The 11,491-nt window shown below is 45.1% G+C and overlaps 1 long non-coding RNA gene across 1 annotated transcript; it reads left to right on the forward strand.

Moving 5' to 3' along the window:
- Positions 1-7,820: 7,820 nt before the first annotated feature.
- LOC147958438 (uncharacterized) lies at positions 7,821-10,527 on the forward strand. Its single transcript, XR_015612161.1, has 3 exons — positions 7,821-8,176; positions 8,904-8,994; positions 10,240-10,527. It is a non-coding gene; the product is annotated as an uncharacterized LOC147958438 (long non-coding RNA).
- The last annotated feature ends 964 nt before the right edge of the window (positions 10,528-11,491 follow it).

Here is an 11,491-nt window from a genome sequence, read left to right on the forward strand (position 1 = left end):
TCCCCAACCCGCCAGCGAATCCACCAAAGCCCAGCCACCCGCTGCTAGTTTTTTTTCCTGCAGGCCTCCCTCTTCGTCCGGCCGGGCCAGGCCCAAAGTGAGCAGCTCCCACCAGCCCAGATCCCTCAGATTTCGGCCAATTTGTTTTTTTCCTTTGTCCAGCGAATTTTGCATTTAACCAGTGCATGCATATTACTGAAATGCCATTTTCTTGCATTGCTCATAATTAAATAACCATGCACCGGATTAAAATGATCTCTATATGAAACATGACTAGAATTTCATCTAGTTTCATAATATGCAACTTTCATCCATGTGTAAAATGTTTAAACTTGCTGTTTGCATTAATTTGCTCCTATGCCATGCTAAAATGCTTTATTTCATAACTAAATAACCGTAACTCGGATTTTAATAAACTTTATATGTAAATGGGGTGGAAAAATGCCTACTTTAACATGGTGTACTTGTTTTGCATGTTTAATAATTCTAAAATTGTGTTTAGGACAGAACAGTACCAAACCTAATATATGCATATGAGGATTTTCCGGACTTGTTGTTTGTTGTTCCGGCCTCATTTAAACTTGCCTAGATAGGTAGTTTTCATTTGCTTCACCCCTTGCCATGTTAATCAACATTTAATATTGTTGGGTACATAAACGAGATCGGTGTTTCGTCAATATGCAACGGAGTTGCATATTGAGCTCCACTTAATTTGTACGATTGCTTGTGCACTTTGCCATGCCATGCTTCATTAAACCGGACATGCATCATACTCGATTGTGCATCATGCCATGATTATGTGATGGTTGTTTACTTTGTTGTTTGCTTCTTTCCGGGTTACTTCTCGCGTTAGCTTTGGTTTTGTTCCGGAGTTGTGAGGATCCGTTCATCTACGTCCGTTTGTCTTCTTCATGGACTCATTCTTCTACCTTACGGGATCTCAGACAAGATGACCATACCCTCGAAATCACTTCTATCTTTACTTGCTAGATGCTCGCTCTTTTGCTATGCCTATGCTGCGATACCTACCACTTGCTATATCATGCCTCCCATGTTGCTAAGCCAAGCCTCTAACCCACCTTGTCCTAGCAAACCGTTGTTTGGCTATGTTACCGCTTTGCTCAGCCCCTCTTATAGCGTTGTTAGTTGCAGGTGAAGTTGGAGTTTGTTCCTTGTTGGAATATGGATACATTTGTTGGGATATCACAATATCTCTTATTTAAGTAATGCATCTATATACTTGGTAAAGGGTGGAAGGCTCGGCCTTATGCCTGGTGTTTTGTTCCACTCTTGCCGCCCTAGTTTCCGTCATATCAGTGTTATGTTCCCGGATTTTGCGTTCCTTACACGGTTAGGTTATAATGGGAACCCCTTGACAGTTCGCTTTGAATAAAACTCCTCCAGCAAGGCCCAACCTTGGTTTTACCATTCGCCACCTAGCCTTTTTCCCTTGGGAGTCGCACATCCCGAGGGTCATCTTTATTTTAACCCCCGCCGGGCCAGTGCTTGTCTAAGTGTTGGTTCGAACTAGAGTCCTTTGCAGCGCCACCTCGGGGAAACTTGAGGGCTGGTTTTAGTTGTACGGAGCGGTCATCCGGTGTTGCCCTGAGAACGAGATATGTGCAGCTCCTATCGGGATGTCGGCGCATCGGCGGTCTTGCTGGACTTGTTTTACCATTATCGAGGATGTCTTGTAACCGGGATTCCGAGTCTGATCGGATTGTCTTGGGAGAAGGAATATCCTTCGTTCACCGTGAGAGCTTGTGATGGGCTAAGTTGGGACACCCCTGCAGGGATTTGAACTTTCGAAAGCCGTGCCCACGGTTATGGGCAGATGGGAATTTGTTAATGTCCGGTTGTAGAAAACCTGAAACTTAACTTAATTAAAATGCACCAACCGCGTGTGTAACCGTGATGGTCTCTTCTCGGCGGAGTCCGGGAAGTGAACATGGTGTTGGAGTTATGCCTGACGTAGGTTGTTCTAGGATCACTTCTTGATCATAGTTCATCGATCGTGCTTTTGCCTTCTCTTCTCGCTCTCTTTTGCGTATGTTAGCCACCAAGTATGCTAGTCGCTTGCTGCAGCTCCACCTCATACCTGTTACCCTTCCTATAAGCTTAAATAGTCTTGATCGCGAGGGTGTGAGATTGCTGAGTCCCCGTGACTCACAGATACTTCCAAAACCAGTTTGCAGGTGCCGATGTTACCGGGCAGGTGACTAAACCGAGCTCAAGGAGGAGCTCGACGAAGATCTCGTTCATTGTGTTGTATCGTTTCAGTTGATCAGTAGTGGAGCCCAGTTGGGGCGATCGGGGATCTGTGTAGCATTTGGGGTAGTCTTCTTTTATTTTGGTTCCGTAGTCGGACCTTGATTGTATATGGTTGATGTAATGCTTTATTCATGTATTGTGTGAAGTGGCGAGTGTAAGCCAACTATGTATCTCTTTCCCTTATGTATTACATGGGTTGTGTGAAGATTACCTCACTTGCGACATTGCTTTCAATGCGGTTATGCCTCTAAGTCGTGCTTCAACACGTGGGAGATATAGCCGCATCGAGGGCATTACAAGTTGGTAATCAGAGCCTTCCCCGACTTAGGAGCCCCCTGCTTGATCGAATCGCTGGCGTTGTTGAGTCTAGAAAAATGTTTTGAGTCTTATAGGATTATATATCGGAGAGTAGGATTCTTTTTACTCCTTAGTCCCTTCGTCGCTCTAGTGAGGCATCCTGACGTAGAGTTTTGGACTCTTTTCTTCTCAAATTTCACTAAAAAAAATTAGGATCATGCGGGTATTTTGGAATCGTTCCGATGGTTTTGTGATGAGAACATTGTTCTTGGTGCCTCCTGACATTTAGGGGTTGTGGCAGTGTCCCGGGGAGTTGAGCTCCGAGGTGTTGTCGTCACAATTTTATCGTTGCAATTCTGGAATACCTGAGTTTCGCCGACATCGAAAATCTCTTTTATGCAGTTGTTGGTGAGATAACCTCGACACCACCTAGTATTGGGGTGGAAGTTCGGGAGTATTGCCATAACTCATATAACAAATGCTTTTCGAAGGTTGAGGTAAATGATTTCCGAAGGTTTCTTGGTTATGTGTTGAAGGATGGATACATCTAGATGTAGGATTTATTAGTTTTGGGTGAGATATTATGCTTCCCCTGTATCCCCAACACCTGATTGCATAACTGGAAAGTTTCGGGAGTTTATAAGTGGGAATTCAAGTAGCTCTTAGGATATCTTTCCGACAGATGTATGATATGATATTGGGGTTCGACGTCTAGTGGTCCGGCTATCCACGGTCGGTTTTACAGTGGTCTCGTTGTGTCTTAAAGAGTCCTTGGCTATGTTGACTCAGGGACGCTTCGTATGTCATGTGCACTGCCTTGTACATGATGGTGTTGTATGATCGAGCCCATGTAGGCCCCACCACGAAAACTTCGGACGAAATCTCTATCATATGTTTGTTCCGGCTTATTTTGGAAGCCAATCCTTTGTTTTGTTTTGGTTTGTGGTATTCTAGTTGCTTCAATGTCAAGTGTTGATTCCATGCCTTCCCTAAGCGGTGTTCTCATATTTCTATGGGAATACTAATCCTTCTTGATCATTGAGATTGTCATGTCAATCCTTTTCAACCGGTGTGTTTCTCTTCAAGTGGATCCAATCATTTCAACATCCGCAAGATCAATTCTAAGTTTCTCAACGATGTTCATTTCATTCGTCCCAAGCTGCCTTTGTTTTCCCACCCTCCCACCCCTTTTTCTTCAAGGAATGAGATTCCTTATTCAACTATCCATTTTATTGATGGGAAGTCTCTCCATTCTTTTCAATCAATGTTCTTACCCGGTGGTTCTCGTGAAGATGCTCTACAAGCTTATCATTCTTCATTCTTTTCTTCTCCGGTGGATTCAAGTCAAGCTTTGTTGATCATATCCTTTCCTTGTTTAAATGCTTTCTCATGCCGATACACCTCTTAATCATCCACTTCTCACTATTCAATTGTTCCGGAGTGCTCAAGATATCTCGAAGATTCGTGTTTCCACTCTACATTCGTTCAAGCTCTTTCAAGGATGTTATCTCATTCAAGCCTTTTAAATCAACTGGTGCAATCTCTCTTCAAAATCGTTCAACGGTGTATCTTTTCAGTGGGCCCTAACCCACAGGTCTTTTTCCAGTATCTTACCTGACTCTTCTTTTCACGGCGTTATTATCAATTTCATTTTGAAGTTTGACGTGAGAATGAATTGTCATCAGTCAAATACCTCCTCCAAGATCTTTCACATTCTTTTCATCGTTGGCTCAACTTTTCCATTCTTCATTCCGGAGTGCTTCAACAATTCTTCGTGGTGTTTCCCATCGTAATTCTCAAATTTTGAAGACCAAATAAGAGTTTTCCTCCATATCTTATCCGCTCTCTCAGAGATTCATGGTTCTAGCTTGATGTCATCCTCTCATAATTGTTTTCGGTTGTGGGAATTCTTTTCACCTTTCTGGAGCAATTCATGAGTCTTTTCAGTTTGATTGTCCGAAGACCATCATTTTGGGTTATTCATTCTCAGCTTTTAGCTATCATTCTTCAAATCTTACCGGTGCATCATTCAAGTATTCTCTAATCAGCTCGTCATCTTTTCGTTCTCATATATCTAAATTCTCTCAAGTATCCTCGTTCATTTCATAATTCTTCCCGGTGTTCCTTTATCTTTCCTTCGGTCATTTTAATTTTTACGGTGGTTCATTCAAGAGTTCTTCTCCTTCGTTATCATACAGATTCATTCGTTGTTCCTGAATCCTACCGGTGGTTCATTGAAGATTTTCCCAAGTTTGTGCTATATCTCTCTTAATCCTTTCTACGAGAATAAGTGGTAGGCCGAATCCATTGATTGTCATCAATTTAATTGATGAAGGATAAGCATAATGTAATTCTTATTCTTGTTTCATCCAAGTGATTAATTCCTTATTCCGGAGGCTCAACAAATTCTCGGTTTTATTGTTTCATCTTTTCTTTTCTCGAAGTTCCAAGCTCTCTCAATTTTATCGTCGCGAAGATCCATCTAAATCATTACAAGGCTTCACCTCGTGTTTTCAACTTCTCTTTCTTTCTATCATCCTTTTGTTACCGGAGTTCTCTCGGAGGCTCTACATGGTGGTTCGCCAAGGATTCCTTTCATTCTTCAATTGTTCTTCAAGATTTCTCTCGGAGCTAAGATCCACCAAGCTATACTCTAATATAAACATGGAGCTCAACACATGTTTTGTCTTGAGGAGTTTAAGCATTCTTCATCTTGCATTTCAAAGTACAATTCATTCTATCTTATCTTTTGAGGTGGTATTATGTCATTCTTGACAATTTCCCTTCGTGTTTCATGATTCGCATGCTGTCAAGAATGAGATATTTTAAATCCACCAATCTCTTCATTGGGGTTATCTTGGGTTATATTTCACCTAAAACCTTCCCTAAGGAATGTTGCTATTGGGGTGCTTATCAATAATCCAAGTTTCCTCCTATTCTCGCGATGAAAGATGTTTTCATCTCTCCGTCGCTCTCAAGCTAGCAATTGTTTTCATTTGTGGCAGGTTTTCACCTCAAGTTCTCGAGATGTTTTCCATAAGCCCTCAACAAGCCTATTCTTTTCGTTGTTGATTTCCCAACAACTCCGTTCAATTTTTCTTTTTAAGTATGCTCTCTCAAATTCATTTGAGGTAGAACATGTTGTTTTTCTTCTCCGTTCTTTTCTTCGCATTCTTTCATTTCTTCCGGAGGCTTTGTATTGCTGCTAGATTCACCCATCATCTCGTTTTGTCAAATATCATGTTCTTTTCGTGCTTGTCCATTTAACCGGAGTATCGTGCCCTCCTTTCAAGTTCTCTCATCTTATCAAGTTTTACCTCCCTTCTCAACCGGTGTGCTGTCTGAAATCTTTCTTACCCCTTGTGCCATTATTTCAATAGTTCCGGAGGCAGTGTTTTGTTGATTCATCAAGTGTCCTCTCTATCTTGTCTAGTTCATACTCAAATTCTTCCATTTACAGTCAAAGTGCTGTCCAAATTATATCAGTCTTATTCCTTCTCTATCTGGTTTTAACCGGAGTGTTGTGTCTATCATTACTCTTCTAACCGGAGTCTCATCCAAGTGCTTTCATATTGCAAAGCTCATATTATTTACCTTCCATTTTCAACCGGAGTGTTGCCGTAATTGATCTTTATCATTCCTTGTACATCTCGTGTCATCCGAGTTGCTTGCATGTACATCTTGTCCATTGCAACCCTTTTTCTAATTTCTTTCAACCTACAGGGTTCTCGTGATGTTCCTTGTTCCTCTTTTCTAACGGAGAGTTATCAACTTCGTTCATCTCAGTTCTATTCTTTTCTCGAAATGGCTTAACCTTTTCAAGGGTCTTTGGTTTCACTCGTTTGTCAAAGAAGCAACTTAGTTTTACCTGCTCTCTTCCTCTTCCGTTTTCCCCTCCGGTGCCATTCTAGATCTCGGGACGAGATCCTCTCATAGTGGTGGAGTGTTGTGACGCCCCGAGTCCGATGCGCCAGGTGTCTTCCAGTTATTCGATGTTGTTGCCATGTCATTTGCCTGCGTGTTGCATTTCATCATGTCATCATGTGCATTGCATCATCATGTTTTTGAAACTTGCATCCGTCCCGGCCTCCTCGTTCTCTCCGTTGTCCGTTCTGAGCCCAGACACACTTGCACGCGCCCGCGGCATGTCCGATATATTATTTTATAAGTGGCTGGAAAATGTTCTCGGAACGGGATGAAAGTTGGCGTGCGGCGTTTTTATGTTGTATGTAGGCCGCCTGCCAAGTTTCATCGCGTTCGGAGTCCGTTTGACGCCCCAACGAATAACTATAGCGGCATTATAGCCGGGCACACGTCGGATGTTTTCGGTCTCTGGAAACAGTCGTCGGGCCTTCTCTCTTCTCTTTTCTCAGCCTGAGGCCTTCTGCACAGTCCACTACCTACAGCCAGGCCCAACCTAACCTCTCTCGTCAGCCCGCGGCCCTCCTCGCGCGCGCGTCCAAAAGTTGTCCCGGACCCGACCCGGACTGTCGCCACCGTTGTGTCCGGATCATCCCCAAACATCTGCAAAACGTCTCCGTTTTCTTATTTGGACTCCCTAGCTATTTTATTCGCGATCGTCCGATTGCGATCGGATGGTCCTATTAGCCCCTAGCCTAACCTACCCGCTATATATACTAGTCTAAACCGAGACCAAACCCCTAATTTCTAGGGATCCTACCCTAGCACCGCCGCCCACTTTCTCCTCAATTTCAGCGCAAGGCCAATCACCTTGCTCCGACCATCTCCCTCGATTTGCGCCGCCGCCCAACCACTGCAAAGCCGAAGCCTCCTCCTTCCCGATCCACCCAACCATCACCTGGTTCCGCTGCGATCCATCCCGATCCAACCAGCGAGCGCCCCTCCTCCTGCTTTGATCCCCGAAGGGATCGAGAGAGCTGCCTCCTTCCCTCGTTCTTCTTCTTCCCTTGCCTCTCTCTCACAGCGTGCTCCCTCTCTCTCCCATGTCTCTGCAGGAATCAAGTCCCGCCGCTGCCTCAAGTCCACCCGAGGCCTTTCCTCCTCGTCGACACTGCTCCGGTGAGCAGTACCAGGACGCCGCCGCCATGGACCAAGACGCCGCCAGCGTCCTTCCCCGCCTCAGATCCGGCTGGATCCGCCTCTTCCTCCAGGCACGGCCCTTCCTGGCCGGATCCCGCCGCCTGCTGCGTCCTGAACCTCCCGTCGACGTCAACCGCACATGCTGCTGCTGTTGCTTCCCTTGTCGAACGTACGAGCACGACCCCAGGCGCAAGTTCCTGCTCCGCCTCAATCCGTGTCCTCGCTGGACCCCGCGAGCGCAGTCGCACCTCGACGTCAGCATGTCTCCACGGCCGGATTCCGACGGGCCGATACCCCTTGCTTCACCCGATCCTGCGCCGCGAGGCCTCTACATCGAGCGCCAAGTCGTGCGCTGCCGCCGTTCGAGAGGAGGACGATGGAGCCGCGCCCCTGCGTTGACTTCTCATCGAGACGCTCCAGCCGGCCCATCGCTCCAGCCCGACCCAGCTTCCCCAAGCCCGACAGCGAATCCACAAAAGCCCAGCCACCCACTGCTAGTTTTTTTTCCTGCAGACCTCCCTCTTCGTCCGGCCGGGCCAGGCCCAAAGTGAGCAGCTCCCACCAGCCCAGATCCCTCAGATTTCGGCCCATTTGTTTTTTTTTCCTTTGTCCAGCGAATTTTGCATTTAACCAGTGCATGCATATTATACAAATGCCATTTTCTTGCATTGCTCATAATTAAATAACCGTGCACCAGATTAAAATGATCTCTATATGAAACATGACTAGAATTTCATCTAGTTTCATAATATGCAGCTTCCATCCATGTGTAAAATGTTTAAACTTGTTGTTTGCATTAATTTGCTCCTATGCCATGCTAAAATGCTTTATTTCATAACTAAATAACCGTAACTCGGATTTTAATAAACTTTATATGTAAATGGGGTGGAAAAATGCCTACTTTAACATGGTGTACTTGTTTTGCATGTTTAATAACTCTAAAATTGTGTTTAGGACAGAACAGTACCAAACCTAATGTATGCATATGAGGATTTTCCGGACTTGTTGTTTGTTGTTCCGGCCTCATTTAAACTTTAGATCGGTGTTAATCAACATTTAATATTGTTGGGTACATAAACGAGATCGGTGTTTCGTCAATATGCAACGGAGTTCCATATTGAGCTCCACTTAATTTGTACGATTGCTTATGCACTTTGCCATGCCATGCTTCATTAAACCGGACATGCATCATACTCGATTGTGCATCATGCCATGATTATGTGATGGTTGTTTACTTTGTTGTTTGCTTCTTTCCGGGTTACTTCTCGCGTTAGCTTCGGTTTCATTCCGGAGTTGTGAGGATCCGTTCATCTACGTCCGTTTGCCTTCTTCATGGACTCGTTCTTCTTCCTTGCGGGATCTCAGGCAAGATGACCATACCCTCGAAATCACTTCTATCTTTGCTTGCTAGATGCTCGCTCTTTTGCTATGCCTATGCTGCGATACCTACCACATGCTATATCATGCCTCCCATGTTGCTAAGCCAAGCCTCTAACCCACCTTGTCCTAGCAAACCGTTGTTTGGCTATGTTACCGCTTTGCTCAGCCCCTCTTATAGCATTGTTAGTTGCAGGTGAAGTTGGAGTTTGTTCCTTGTTGGAACATGGATACATTTGTTGGGATATCACAATATCTCTTATTTAAGTAATGCATCTATATACTTGGTAAAGGGTGGAAGGCTCGGCCTTATGCCTGGTGTTTTTTTCCACTCTTGCCGCCCTAGTTTCCGTCATATCGGTGTTATGTTCCCGGATTTTGCGTTCCTTACACGGTTAGGTTATAATGGGAACCCCTTGACAGTTCGCTTTGAATAAAACTCCTCCAGCAAGGCCCAACCTTGGTTTTACCATTCGCCACCTAGCCTTTTTCCCTTGGGAGTCACGCATCCCGAGGGTCATCTTTATTTTAACCCCCGCCGGGCCAGTGCTTGTCTAAGTGTTGGTCCGAACTAGAGTCCTTTGCAGCGCCACCTCGAGGAAACTTGAGGGCTGGTTTTAGTTGTACGGAGCGCTCATCCGGTGTTGCCCTGAGAACGAGATATGTGCAGCTCCTATCGGGATGTCGGTGCATTGGGCGGTCTTGCTGGACTTGTTTTACCATTGTCGAGGATGTCTTGTAACCGGGATTCCGAGTCTGATCGGATTGTCTTGGGAGAAGGAATATCCTTCGTTGACCGTGAGAGCTTGTGATGGGCTAAGTTGGGACGCCCCTGCAGGGATTTGAACTTTCGAAAGCCATGCCCGCGGTTATGGGTAGATGGGAATTTGTTAATGTCCGGTTGTAGAAAACCTGAAACTTAACTTAATTAAAATGCACCAACCGCGTGTGTAACCGTGATGGTCTCTTCTCGGCGGAGTCCGGGAAGTGAACACGGTGTTGGAGTTATGCCTGACGTAGGTTGTTCTAGGATCACTTCTTGATCATAGTTCATCGATCGTGCTTTTGCCTTCTCTTCTCGCTCTCTTTTGCGTATGTTAGCCACCAAATATGCTAGTCGCTTGCTGCAGCTCCACCTCATACCTGTTACCCTTCCTATAAGCTTAAATAGTCTTGATCGCGAGGGTGTGAGATTGCTGAGTCCCCGTGACTCACAGATACTTCCAAAACCAGTTTGCAGGTGCCGATGTTACCGGGCAGGTGACTCAACCGAGCTCAAGGAGGAGCTCGATGAAGATCTCGTTCATTGTGTTGTATCGTTTCAGTTGATCAGTAGTGGAGCCCAGTTGGGGCGATCGGGGATCTGTGTAGCATTTGGGGTAGTCTTCTTTTATTTTGGTTCCGTAGTCGGACCTTGATTGTATCTGGTTGATGTAATGCTTTATTCATGTATTGTGTGAAGTGGCGAGTGTAAGCCAACTATGTATCTCTTTCCCTTATGTATTACATGGGTTGTGTGAAGATTACCTCACTTGCGACATTGCTTTCAATGCGGTTATGCCTCTAAGTCGTGCTTCGACACGTGGGAGATATAGCCGCATCGAGGGCGTTACACATAGGTCATTTTAGAAGAGAATGAGAGGGGGATAGAAAGAAGCTTCTCCAGCTGGGCATACTCCTTGATGAAGATTAGTTTTTTAAGTAGCTAGCTAGTTCATCTTATTAGTTGATGATGATCGAGTAACTAGAGTACTTGAGTGAGCAACTTTCGTGAAGTTTAATTAATATCAACTTGTTGAGTTCATGAGCCTCTTCTGTGATGATTATCTATTATGTAAGTACCTAGTGTTGATGAGTATATTGTGTTCAGTAGTATCTATTAAGTAAGTAGCTAGTGTTGATGAGCTAGCAATTTTTTTATTACCAAAAAACCATTTCCTGGCGTTAGACAAGTAGGCACACTTAGTGTTCGCGCTGCACTGGTGATATGCCAACACGATGTAGGATATTGTTGGCGCAGGCTCCAACGCCACCACTATATTTTAGCAATGGTGTCATATTGGTGGCATCGGTCTCCTACGCCAGCAATGCTATTTTTGGCATACCATAGCTAGGCTTTTCTGCACTAGTGGACCTGTGGAGACTGGATGAACAGTAGCCAGTGAAGACTGGAGGAAGTCGACGATGGATGAATAGTAGCTGGTGGAGACCAAAGGAAGTCGACGGTTGATGAACAGTAACCCATGGAGTCCCGTTTTGCGGCATACCACACCCCTCTCGATGAATAGGACCCCATTACGACCATAGGTAGTTGAAGAGAAGTTCATTTCCTCCATTTTGTGTTACGCCAGACCCCTCCTGATGAACAGGACCCCGTTTCGACCATAAGCGGTTGAAGAGAACTCCATTTCCTCCATTTTGAGGTACTCCACACCCCTCCTGAGGAATAGGACCCCGTTTCGACTGTAGGCAATCGAAGAGAACT

The sequence above is a fragment of the Triticum urartu genome, chromosome 7A, assembly GCF_056163025.1.
Source record: "Triticum urartu cultivar PI428250 chromosome 7A, HENAU_Tu73, whole genome shotgun sequence".
Taxonomy (NCBI): domain Eukaryota; kingdom Viridiplantae; phylum Streptophyta; class Magnoliopsida; order Poales; family Poaceae; genus Triticum; species Triticum urartu.